General features: G+C 34.6%; 1 long non-coding RNA gene across 1 annotated transcript in view; it reads right to left on the reverse strand.

Moving 5' to 3' along the window:
• LOC109277838 (uncharacterized) overlaps window positions 1-14,286 on the reverse strand; it is a 380,857-nt gene that overhangs the window by 75,493 nt on the left and 291,078 nt on the right. Inside the window, exon 5 of the long non-coding RNA XR_002085347.2 lies at window positions 1,962-2,022. This is a non-coding gene — a long non-coding RNA (uncharacterized LOC109277838). The remainder of the gene's footprint in view (window positions 1-1,961; window positions 2,023-14,286) is intronic.

Below are 14,286 nucleotides of genomic sequence, written 5' to 3' on the forward strand. Positions count from 1 at the left end.
TGTTATAAACCCTTCCTAGTGTTCAACAATTGAAGCCTGCCTCTAAAGACAGATGAGGGTTAATATATACATGAGAAACAAAGAAAAATATAAATTCTTCAAAAGTAATCAACTGAAATTTAACAGGAGCTTGACTAAAATTTATTTAACGGCATTTGTCTATAACATTTTGTTAGATTACCACACTGACAAAGACCCATAGAAGCGAGCTTGTGCAGTCCACTTCACCACAAGATCGGATCTACGGGTTTATGCCAATGGGCAACATCTCACTTGGGCTCCCTATTAATGCAGAATTTGTTGTAAATATCTGATGAAATTAAATGAAAATAATCATATCGATCTTTTAGTATAAATATTTTAAATGCTAAAATGCTTTTAGTATACATATTCCCAGTTAAAGGCCTTCATAAATATCCTACACTAAATACAGGTTTCTACACATGAGAATTTAAAGACTAGTATATTGAAATATTTTTCACAGATAACTTTTGTTTTAATAGTGAATATTTTGTATTTGGACTGTTCTAATTAATGACGAGTTTTAAAAGAAAAAAAGGATATATACATGCATGTATGAATTATGTAATTGTGAGGCATGAATGTAGTACTACCAGCCTATAATTAAGACCAAATTAACTATTAAGCTAATTGTGTAAGAGTCAGACTCTGCTTGTTTTAACTCTTTTATAAAACCTCGGTTAGTGGTTTTAAGGAATGGGTAACATTATAACTTTCTCATAAAACAAGTAAGATTCTGTTGACTAGGCAGAGAATGCAGGAAGTTATTGAAAAGTATTAAATGTATACATATGTGTCTATAGTTGGAATAAAACTGAAATGAACTATATTTGGATAAACTATTATCAGAAAACCAAAATTAATGACATACTAACAAGCATTATTACTACTAGCAATGTTACTACTACTAAAATTTATACTCCAGATCTATTGCATAAAAGAGAATATATCTTGCCTCTTCAACACAATATACTTAAATTTATTTTTCAAAAAAAGATATTCTTAAACATACTATATAGCTACATACAACTCTTACCTGGTCAACAGGTTGGGAAAAAAGAAATCGTCACTAAAAAAATTTTAAACCACCAGACAATAAGCAAACACACAAAGAATAAACCTAAAGCCAGCCACACTCACGTTTTTTTAAAGATTTTAAGCTCAACAGCAACAAAATTGTAAGTTGTACAATCATTAATCGTATCACTCATATCCACAATATTTAGCATTTCTAAATTATATCTTCATTGTGAAAAATAGTAACACTACATAAAAATTACTTAGTGTTTTTGCATGTTTTGAAATAAATGAAATGTGTTTTTTAAACTTTAAATAGATGATTTGGTCTACATAATTTTTGCCATTATTTGTTTTCTAATTATTGCCATACTTTATTAAAAACCACAGTAAAAAATCAACAATCATGCATTTAATTATAGTAAAAATGTCTCAACATATATTAATAAATTTAGATGTGAAATAAAAAGCAACATTTGTTTTGGGTTTTATCATAACTATAAGAATGTATATTTTGGTTTCATTATCTTAGTAGATCATTTTTTGAAAACAGCACAACTTTATTCCCTCCCCCCAGATTTCACTTCCTTTTATATGGTATGACAAATGAAAAAAATATATATTTTCTTTTTCTAAATTACTTTCTATTCAACCGTTCTATGAATGGATGTATAGCTACATGAATGGGTATATAGATACAGAATTCAAAGGGACTCAAACTGCACACTGATCACAAACTCAGACATAAAATTTTTCACAAAGGTAGGTAACAGTATAAATTCTCAAGCCATCAATGAAAATTCCAACAGCTAGAGCCATAGAGAATATGAAACGAATTCTTATCACTAAACACAGTCAAAATTGTTTTATTTTTTTCTTTAAAAATATTAAATATTAATTGCTCTTTTGCTTTTTGTTTTTACCTGAGATGATTTTCTCCTATGATCACTTTCTTCACTTCTCATATCCATTTTAAGTTTTTCCCTAAAACAACCACAAAAGGAGAAATATCAGACAACTGCTGTCTAGGAGAATCATCTGGCTGGATGGTGGGAATGAAGGTAGACGGTCGAGAACAAAACACAATGTCAAAATGGGCAAAACCTTTTAAAGTATTTTTTTTTAAAGGCTTGGAAGACTCACAGAGCCCCACCCAAGGCTACTCATATGACATATAATGTGGTTTCATAGTTTGCATTTATGCGTTCATTTTGGTTGGTGTTGTTTTCACAGTAACAGTTTTGAAAGTGAAAGGAGGCATGGCTGTTAAAGAAGCGACTAGGTTTTGCACAATGAACTAGTGAAAGCTGAAAAGAGATTTGGATTTGGCATGGAGCTTAATAAGATAATTAAGAGTGTAGAGATTAATGGCTCCTAAAAATAACATTTAAAATAATGTTTTTCAACTAAAGGATCTTGAAACATGAAAACAGGTTTATAAATGTTAATTAAGCCTGTGAAAGTTGATGCTCCATTAGCTGAGGCAGCATGAAGGAGCAAGGGCTATTTTTTAAATAATTAGTGAACAATGACCGATAAACTTAATAAAACGTTTTATTTGAATATTATCAGTATATAGGGTAATTGCAATTTCCCATAATTCTTCATGGAATAACAAAAAAGAAGGTAGAATGCATCAGTTCTATAATATTTTCTCTTTGTTTACCCTACATATTTTCAATATGATAAAATATGATTTTAAAAGCACAACAGTTTGCTTAAAGTTTATTCTTTTCGTGGAAAATATTATAGCACCAATTCTTAATATGCAAATCATAGTCTTCATTCATATACGCTGTATTTTTAAGAAGCACTTTCTCTTTTTAGCAATTTTTGAACATGTTTAGAAACAGTTTTAATCAAAATTAAAATAGGTGGAATACATCTGCTAATCCTTTCCCACTGAACCAGGCAAAACTGGGTTTTGTTATGAAATGCTTAAATTGCTTAGCAATTTACTTGTACAAATAGACAAAATAATTAGAATGCAATGCATTTATCTACTGAGCCAATCATTGCTTTAAACTTAAAACAAGTTTGTATGTACTTTTTCCACTAAAATACTTAATGGATATTTCCAGCGCTCTCTGGAACTGCCCTAAGACAAATGCTTCTTTTAAAATATATTTTAAAAGAGAGTATTATTGTGAAACAAGCTTCTTTTTTACTTAGCAACTGAGAACATGATCTTTACGTCTCTATTTCGGTTATACTGAAATCCTGGTAAATAGTTTAAATATAACTTCCCCCAAACTAATTTTATTTGTCAGTAGTTTAATGTATCTTCTAATATGACCCTTTTTTTTTAGAAGTTCAAAAAGTTTCTTCTTCCACATTTCAAATTATGAGTCACAGCAAACGAAAGCTTTAGTTTCTTTAAACAGCTAGGACTAAACGCTCACTTTTCTTAGATAGCAAAAACTAATACTGTACATGAAAAGCATAGATAACATATTAATGTCTTTCCAAACTTCGATGTATAACAAAAGTAAAAACATGTACCGTCCTTTCCATAGACATTTTTCTATTTTTACTTAAGTTTCTATTCTAATCAGGATTAGAGCAAGACAGCAAAAGGAAAAAGTTAATAAGAGTAAAGTGGGTGATGAGCTAAATAAGAGTACATTGAAAGTTCAAGGTTCCCCTTTTATATAAGAGTAGGCTTAAAAAGAAACAACAAAAAAAGTTATACCTGATATGAAAGGTGCGATTTCACCAAGTGCAATATATTGCTAATTATGCCATATTTTTTGAAATAATAAAAATAAGGAAGGCTCATTTGGTTATGTTGCCTTACAAAGCTGCTTTACAAAGCCCGATGTCTCTGTAGGTATACAAGCCAATGTTTGCTTTTTTTTGGTTTGTTTTGGTTTGGATTTTTGTTTGTTTGTTTTTGTTTTTGTTTTTGAGCAGGAGCGTCTCATTTTTTTTCAGCACTGTTGCATGAAGTAGGACAAACTCAGATTTTTTTTTTCTTCAGGGCTCCTGTTATTTCTTGGAAAAAAAGGACCAGGGTGCTTGTCTTCTTTTTCTTCCTTCTCGGTATTCCAGGCACAAAGCACTGCGCAGAAGCTGCACCAATCCTTGCTGTCCCTGGCAGCAGAATGGTAGAAGGTGGGAGAGACCAGGAATCCTTCCAGGCTGAGCTGACTTTAGAAATGAGGATTGCACACGTTTGTCTCCTGAACCAAAAGGGTGAGAAGGCAGGGTGCCAGTTTGCTACTCTGCTGCAATGATCTCATGCTCACTGCTGCGGCCGTCCTGTTTGCCCTGTTCAAATGCCTGTTCATTATAAACCAAAAAAAAAAAAAAAAAAAAAAGTACTTGGATTCTTCAGCAAGCAGAAAGGGTATTAACATTAAAAAAAATCAGCAGTAAGAAAAGCCAAAAAACAAAAAGCACATACAATTTTAAGATTCACTTGTTATGCCTCAATATTCTGTTTATATTTTTCTTTCTTTTTTTTTTTCCTATTTAGAGATAAGCAGCAGAATTTATCAGGCGTGAAAGGGACAGCCTCCTGGTGGCCTGCCAAAAACCCAGAATAAAGGCGAAGTTGTGCTTCAAAGCTCAGTCGCTTGCTGAGTCTGGCTAAAGTCAAGTATTAAGATCCACCATTTTCTGAGCCACGCTAGAAAAGAAGAAAAAAGTCAGGACGGTTGCTGCTTTCCAAGTCTCCGTTGGCACCATCACAAAATCTCAGTCGTAAGGTCACATGATTCTCTGCCAAATGTAGAGTGCATTCCCATCAAACCATTCTGCTGATACTGCGAAGGCAGCTATTGTCTCGTTTAGACCCAAAGTTCAGCCCACTCTTCATTGAATTAGCTGAAAAACGCATCACCTTTGGGGGCTGGGAGTCATGGAAACGTCTACCTGGCAAGCTGCCCACTTTTTCTGCCCATCAACCAGAGATGGAATTGTGCTGCCTGATGCAACGAGGACTTGGAATGTGAAGACTCGTCCAAAGTGAATCTGATTCTTGCAACGCCTGTTTCAGTTTGCACAGAAAACTCTGGCTTCTTTTATTTAAGGTGGTGGGGGGGGGGGGGGAGTCTTTCCTACTAACTGTAGCAAATAAAGGTCTGAACATGCCTACTCTGCAACTTTATTTCACAACACACCCAAATGGTTCTCAAATGAAAAGACGGAAGCCCTGCAAGTGTTCTGAGTTAAAGGCATCCCATCCTCTGTCTCCTACTCCTTACTAATACATGCAACAAGCTCAGGACATTTGTTTTAGTCTCTCACATTAAGATTTAAAATCTGTGTGATTCTTCTTGCTTTCTATTACTTTCTGATTTTATCTGGCACACATTTTGTACTACATGGCCACAAAATCCACTAGCAACAGTAGGGATGCATTATTGCTTCAATCTCCTTCAAAGTGGTCCCCAGAGAGAGCTAGTTGTCTCTTCAACCACACAAAACCTTGCAACTGGGTTCTGTGGTAATCCTCATCAGTACCTAGCACAGCTGCTGTGCTGGTTTGCTGAGAATGACTCATGTAAGTAGTGCTCTTTCTGTTCCTTCGCTAGCTACAGTTTGCCTGTTTGGCATGAAAGATGCCTTTGAAAGATGTAGGGAATGTTATCAACACCTCTCAGGCAATAAAATGAAATGGTTCCCCCTCCCCAATGAATTTCCATTCTAGCAGGCGACCAAAGTTCCCATGGAGGAACATTTCCAGACTTTCTAACAAAAGTACAGTGAATTAAATCTTTCACCATTTCCTTAAGCAGAATCTAAAGCCAGGCGGGAAAACAAGCATTATTAGTATTTAAACCAAACATACTCAGTAGTACTAAAAAGAATCATGTTCTTCTCCTCCATTAAAAAAAATGGTTCGGTAATGGGAGATCTTTATCTAAAGTATAATTATGCTTGCAAAAAAATTATTTGCAGGACTTTACCAAACGATGGGCTAACATTATCCCTCCTCTATGGATATACAGCCACACAACACACATTACATGGCAAAGGTTTAAAGATAATCAAACCACGATTTAACTAAAAATCAATCATCGTCATCATCAAAAAAAAAAAAAAAAAGATTCAGGGATCTAGGAAACAGACCCTAAAAATAGTCTAGGTCTTTTTAATGCCATGTTCTTTGGGTCACTTTCTTTTGAAATGATAGGAGGGAATATGCACATGTGCACACATGAGCACATGCACACACACACATACACACACACACACACACACACACACACACATACACACACGGGAACCATTCTGGCATCTTCCCCATTTGTAATTCAAAATACAAACAATTCTAAACCATAAAACAAAACTGACACATGTGCTGAAATTAAAATTGCTTTCTTCTAGGTTGCAAAATTCTGGGCAAATTTTGCTAATGCCCTAAGCACATGCTTGGAGTGCCTGGTGGAAATCAAGCATGGGCGACAGACACCTATGTCTCATGCTTCAGCATAGCAAGAATCAAGTAGATAAGCTCTTACAGAAAGAAAAATTTAGATTTTCAGTTCTCATTCACTTATTCAGCAGGTATTTATTAAGTACTAGAATGTGGGTTGGCCTTGTGACAGGCACAGGGTAATAGCAATGAATCAAATGAACCTGCCCACCCCCCCTCCCCCGCCCATACGGGAGTCATTCAGAGAGAAAAGCTCACTTCTAAATGTAAGTGTCTTAATAAATGCTAAAGGAGACTTTATTGGTGATAAAGGAATCAAGAAACAAACTAGCAGAAATTGGAAAGTAAAAGTGAAATGGGTATTGAAAAGTACATTACAGATAGAGATGTGTTGTTTCAAGTTTTCTCTTTTTTAATAGAAAATTTATTAGTCAGTTTTTAATCATTATGTTTAAGTTCCTTAAAGAAACTACTGTGAAAATTGAATATGCTGCCTTCCCAATTAAAAAAATATATAAAAAAGAAAAAAAAGAAAGAAACAGGTGAAATTCACTTCCAGGAAGATGTAGTAGATAGTTTTTCCTAATCCTTCTGCTAGGTACAACGAAAAAACTCTGGACATCATACGTAAGACAAATGTAAGGAGACTCTGAAAGATGAAGAGAAGAAGACAGAACAGCTAGGGACCTCAGGACCCAAGGAACAACATCGTGGTTAATTCCTTGGATTTTAGTTTTGCCTCAAATATCCAAACTTAAAGCTGAAGAAGCTGACAACCCAGAGACACCAACTGGTGCAGACCAGAGAAGCCCCCAACAAAAGCCTGTTCTCTGTAGCCAAAGAACCAAGAAAGCAGCAGCACAGAAAGACAGAAAGCACTGGGACAATACCACTTTGCTCCAGTCAGACACCACACACGCAGCCATCCCTAACCTGCAAAGGCCCAATGAGGAGCCTCCTACTGACCCTTGTTAGGCTAGAACAAAGCATCCTAACCTCCTCTCCCCAATCCTAGGGTGGTGTAAGGAAGTCTGAGTAGGGAATTGGGATTGGGACTTTTGTCCCTGTCAGCGGATAACAAAGTCTCTAACCTGATGTATTATCATCAGTAGACTCCAGATAGGGATCCTGGACTTCCACTGCAACTCAGTAATAATGAGGCACTCTTCTCTCCCCTACTAAGGTTGTGTTGGACAGAGAAGGCCAAGTGGAGAGTTGGGACATTAGAAACTGCCCAACCCTACAATTCCCCAACCTGTAAGGTACCAGCAAAGGCCATCACGGGAGCAGTAACAAAGCACTCCCATTACTCCTAGCTAATAAAGTATCAATGGATGCCTAGTGGGGAATAGGAACGCTCACCACCACCCAGCAGTAACACAGAGCCCTCCCACTCAGGAGTCAATGCTAGCCAGGAGGGAGAGACCTGGACTTCCATCTATACCTTCAATGACAAGTGTACCCCCTTTCTCTGCTGGAGTAGTGTCAGAGGAATCTAGATAAAATCAAAAGTTTAAATAATAGTAATAATATAATTAAATAATAATATAAAACTGAAAATAATCTGTCATACAATGAAGCAGAAACATCTCTAAATAAACATTAAAAAAATTTAAAAAAAAAGGGGGGGGGCACCTGGGTGGCTCAGTTGGTTAAGCCTCCAACTTCAGCTCAGGTCATGACCCCACGGTTCGTGAGTTCAAGCCCTGGATCGGACTCTGTGCTGACAGCTCAGAGCCTGGAGTCTGCTTTGGATTCTGTGTCTCCCTCTCTCTCTGCCCCTCCCCGCCTCATGCCCTGTTTCTGTCTCTGTCTCTCTCTCCCTCAAAAATAAATAAACATTAAAAAAAAAGAAACATCTCAAACTAAATGTAAAAAGACATCAATACTTGTGAACACCAAGATAATAGAGATATTAGAATTATCTCACAAAGATTTTAAAGTAGCCATCATGAAAATGCTTCAGTGAGAAATTATGAACGTGGCTGGAACAACAAAAAAAATTAAAAGTGTTAGCAAAGACATAGAAGCTTTCTAGAATAACCAGATGGGAATTTTAGAACTGAAAAACATGGTAACTACGATAAATAAAAAAAAAATGCAGGGAGCAAAGGAAAGAACCAGTGAATAAGAAGAGAGAACAATAAAAATTATCCAATCTGAACCAGACAGAGAAAATATACTTTAAAAAAGTAAACAGAGACTTAGGAAACTGTGGAACTATACTAAAAGAAAAAACATTTGTGCCATTGGAGTCCCAAAAAGAGAGGAGAAAGAGGGTAAGGCATAAAATATGCTAAAAATGGCCCAAAACTCCCAAAAGTTAGCAAAAGGCATGCAGATTTAAGAGTATGAACACACCACAAGCAAGGAAAAAAGCAAAGAAATCCACACCAAAACATATCACAGTCAAACTTCTGAAAACTAAAGACAAAGAAAAAATCTTGAAAGCAGCAAGAGAAAAACATAACCTTACCTTCAGAGGAAAAACAATTCTGACAAGTAAATTTCTCATCAGAAACCATGGAGGCCAGAGGAAGGGATACAATATTTTTAAAGGCTGAGAAAAAGGGCTGTCAGTCCAGAACCCTATATCCATGGAAAATATCTTTTAGGAATGAAGAGGAAATCAGGACATTATCAGATGAAGGAAAAATAATATAATTTTTCAACAGTAGACCCACATTAAAATAATAGCAAAGGAAGTTGTCTAAATAGAAAGGAGATGATAAAAGAACCTTGGACTTTTAGAAAGGAATAAAGAATTCAATAACAAATTTATGAGTAAAAACAATAGACTTTCATTCTCTGAGGTTTTCTAAATTATGTTTGATGGTGGAAACAAAAATTTAACAATGTCTAATGTGGTTCTAAGTGTATGTAGAGGAAATATTTAAGACAATTATAAATGGGTATGGACACAAGTACAAAAAGGGAGGTAAGGTTTCTGATTTCACTAGAACTAGTAAAATATACACCCATTGTACACTGTGATAAGTAATGTATATATGATCTAATACATAAAACAGCCTCTCTAAAAACTACATAAAGAAATACACTGAAAAATACTAGGTAAGTCAAAATTCTAAAAATTCTAAAAATTGTTTCAAAAACCCACAGGAAGACAGGAGATATGAGAAACAAAGAAGAAAAAAACAAAGAAGAAACTGGTGTGCTTACGCTATAACATATCAAAAATTAAATTGAATGTAAATTGTCTGAATATACCAATTAAGTGGCAGAGATATGCTTAGTGGATTTTTAAAAAGATGGCTGAATTATATACTGTCCAAAAGAAACTCAATTCAAATACAATGATATACACAGGTTGAAAGTAAAAACATGGTAAAACATGTATGTGTGTTATGTGTTTATGTTATATGTTATACCTATACATAGATATATTATATCTGTTTTATGCAAACATTAATTAAATAAAGCAGGAGTAGCAACATTAATATCAAGTAAAAGAACTTCAATAAAAAATTACCAGAGACAGAAATAAACATCATAAAATGATAACAAAGAATATCCAACAAAACAACATAACAATCTTGAATGCACATACACAAAAGAGCTACAAAATATGTGGAGTAAAAGTGGTAAAATAGAAAGAAAAATAGACAAATCCATGATTACAACTGTAAACTCAACGTACCTCTCAACAATGGACAGAACTAACAGAGAATTAGCAAGCATATAGGAACTTAATATCATCAACAAACAGGATCTAAACGATATTTCTAGAATGTACACCCAACAAAAGAGGAATACACATTCTTTTCAAGTGCCCATAAATATATTCCAACATAGGCCATATCCTGGTCCATAAAGTAATTATCAACAAATTAAAAACAAGTGAAATCATACAATGTTTTCTGACCAAAATAGAATCAAACCAGAAAACAGTAGTAGACAGATAATAGGAAAATCTCTAAACACTTGGAAACTAATCAACACACTTCTAAATAATCCGTAGGTCAAAGAGGAAGTCTCAAGGAAAAAAAACACTGGAGTAAATGAAAATGAAAATAGAACATAGTAAAACTTGCAGGACACAGCTATAGCAGTGCTCAGAGGGAAATTGATAGCACTAATTGCATACATTAGAAGAGAAAAGTCTCAAATGAATAATCCAAACTCCAACCTCAACAACCAAGAACAAGAAGAGTAAAATCAATCTAAGGCAAAATACTACTACTACTACCACCAGTACTACTAAGGATAAGGATAAGAGCACAAATAAACGAAATTAAAAATAGAAAAACAATAGAGAAAATCAATGAGGCTATGAGTTGGTTCTTTGAAAAGATCAATAAACTTCTTGGCAAGGCTCCAGGATTCCTGACAAATAAAAAAGAGAGAAGACACAAATTGCCAATCAGGAATGAAACTGGTATATCACTACAGACACGTAAAGACAATACTGGAAAACTACAAACACTAAACACAGAACTTAGATGACTCAGATGAAGTGGACCAATTCTTCAAAAATACAAATTACCCCCAACTCACCCAAAATGAATAACCATTTAACTATTAAGGAAATCAAATTTATAATTTAAAACTTGTCTCAAAAAGAAAACTCCAGGCCCAGATGGTTTTGTTGGATAATTCTAACCAATATTTAAAGATGATTTAACACATATTCAATACAATTGTTTTTAAAAAATCCAAGAGGGGAAAATTTCCAATTTATTTTATGACTCTAATGTCATCCTGATACTAAACCCAGCCAACATAGTAGAAAAAGAGAAACACATAGACCAATATCCCTAACAAACATAGACTTAAAATCCTTCATACTATACTAGCAAATACAACTCAGCAATATGTAAAAAGAATTATATACCATGACCACTTGAAGGTTATTCCACAGATGTAAATCTGTTCCAATATTCTGAAATCAAACAACGTATTCACCATATTAATGGCTAAAGAAGAAAAATAACATGATGATACAAATAGATGCAGAAAAATTCAGCACCCATTCATGATTGAAACTCTCCGACAACCAGGAATAGAGGGAAACTTCCTCAATCTGACAAAGATCTCCTATATAAAAAAACCCCACTATAGTTAGTATTCTACTTCATGGTGAAAAACTAAATGCTATCCCCCAAGATCATCAATAAAGCAAGGATGTTCACTATTACCATCTGTTCGATTTAGTGCTTTGAGTTCTAATCTAGCTGGTGTAAATAAGGCAAAAAGAAAATAAAATAAAAAGGAAATAAAATGTAGAAATATAAACACAGCATTATTAAAATCGCTCAAAATTTAAATACTTGGGTATAGATCTAACAAAATGTACAGAACTTGTATGCTGAAAACTATAAAATGCTGATGGAAGAAACCTGAGAGATCTGGGGCGCCTGCATGGCTCAGTCGGTTAAGTAACCAATTCTTGATTTCGGCTCAGGTCATGATCTCATGGTTTGTGAGATCAAGCCCCCATGGGTTCTGCACTGACAGCACAGAGTCTGCTTGGGATTCTCTCTCTCCCTCTTTCTCTTCCCTTCAGCTGCTCATATTCTCACATGCCTATGAGCTATGTCAAAAAAAAAAAAAAAAAAAAAAAAAGAACTTAAAGAAAAAAAGAAAGAAACCCAAGAGACCTGGAAAGACATATCATATTCATGGACTGCCAAGTCTCAGCATATTAAAGATGTCAATTCTTCCCAAATAGATACAAAGGTTTAACAAAATTCTCAACAAAATTCAGAGAAACTTTTTGTAGATATATATAAAATTATTCTAAACTTCACATAGAAGAAACTAGCATAGCTAAACCAATTTTGTTAAAAAATATGTTGGGATGAATTGTCTAATTTCAAGACTTATTTTACAACAGTATATCATTTAATATACTAATATTACATTAATATTATATATCTATATAATAGGATATTATTATAGTAAATACAACAATAGGTTACTATTTGATTGTAATCAAGACTGTGTGGTATTGGCAGACGTATAGGCAGGTCAATGAAACAAAACATGGAATTTAGAAATAGACCCACACATATATGCCCAACTGACTTTTAATAATGACACAAAACCAATACAATGGAGGAAAGGTAGTTTTTCAACAAATGGTATTGGAGTAATTGATCATCCACAAGCACAAAAATAGGGAGAGAGGAAGAGGGAGAAGGAGAAGAAGAGGGAGAGAGAGAGAGAGAGAGAGAGAGCTTTGACTTACATCTACACAAAATTTATACATCTTATAAAAAAATTAACTCAGAATGGGTTGCAGGCTTAAATGTCAAGCATAGAACTTTTCGTTAATAACCTAGAACAAAATTTTTGGGATCTGAGGCTAGCTAAAATGTTCCCAGAATTGACACCAAAATCACAATCCATAAAACCTAATACACTGGTCTTTGTAAAAATTAAAAAAAAACTTTGCTCTATAGTAAATTCTATTAATAAAATTAAGTAGATAGATAATATATAGATAAAAAGACCAGTTACCGATTGGAAGAAAATATTTTCAGACCACATTTGAAAGGACCAGTATCTAGACAATGCAAAGTATCTAGATAATGCAAAGTACTCTCACATCTCAACAGTAAAAAAAAAAAAAAAAAAAAAAAATTCAAATAATCCAAATGGAGAAAATGGGAAAAAGATAAAAAAAAAGACATTGCATCCAAGAGCATATACAGATGGCAAAGAAGCACACTGGAAGATGCTGAACATCAGTAGCCATCAGGTAAATGCAAATTAAAACCATGAGATATCACTACACTCCTATTAGAAGAGCAAAAACAAAAAGCAAAATAGTGACCACACCAACGTTGGTGAGGATATTGGGTCACTGATATTACTGTTGATGAGAGTGTAAAATGGTACAGCAACTCTGGAACACAGTTGGTCATTTTCTTTTAAAAAGTAGACATATGCTTACCATACGACCCAGTAATTTGGCTCTTGGGCACCTATCCCAAAGAAATGAAAATGTATATTCATGCAAAAACCTGCACACAAATATTTACAACTCTTTTCACAAGAGCTCCAAACTGGAAACAACCCAGATGCCCTCACACTGACAAGCTGTCAAACAAACTATGGTATATCCATGGGATGGGATACTACTCAGCAATAAAGAGGAGCCAAGTATTGATATAGTCAACAACCTGGATGATTTCAAGAGAAATTATGCTGAGTGCAAAAAAGCCAACCCCCAAAGGTTATATTCTACATGACTACATTCTAAATTCTTGAAATGATAAAATTATCGAAATGAAAATGGATTAGTGTTTAAGGGTTGTTAAGGCGGGGTCAGGCACAAGACAGAAGTGGGTGTGGTCAGGGGAAGGAAAAAAAAAAAAAGAGGTTAGAGTCGGAGAGAGCCAAAGCATAAGAGACTCTTAAAAACTGAGAAAAAACTGAGGGTTGATGGGGGGTGGGAGGGAGGGGAGGGTGGGTGATGGGTATTGAGGAGGGCACCTTATGGGATGAGCACTGGGTGTTGTATGGAAACCAATTTGACAATAAATTTCATATATTGAAAAAAAAATAAAAATAAAATCTAGGTTGTCTGATAAAAAAAGGGGGTCAACATGAAGAATCCTTATGATGATGGAAATATTCTGGATCTTGAATGGATCCATGTCAGTATCTAAGTTGTGATATTACACTATAGTTTTTAAGGTGTTATCACTGGAGAGAACTGGGTAAACTACACATGATATATCTTTTTTTTTTGGTTTTTAAGTAACAAATACACCAAGGCAACTGCTTTTACTGGTGGTGTGCACTGCTCTTTGTGTTACTGTAAAGAAAACTCTCCTGGAAAGATCTGAATGTCCTAGTTGCTTATTGGTTTGTTTAGACTTGAAATCCCAGAGTGCTAG

Source organism: Panthera pardus, unplaced genomic scaffold (assembly GCF_024362965.1).
Source record: "Panthera pardus isolate Hobbes unplaced genomic scaffold, ASM2436296v1 HiC_scaffold_16, whole genome shotgun sequence".
Classification (NCBI taxonomy): domain Eukaryota; kingdom Metazoa; phylum Chordata; class Mammalia; order Carnivora; family Felidae; genus Panthera; species Panthera pardus.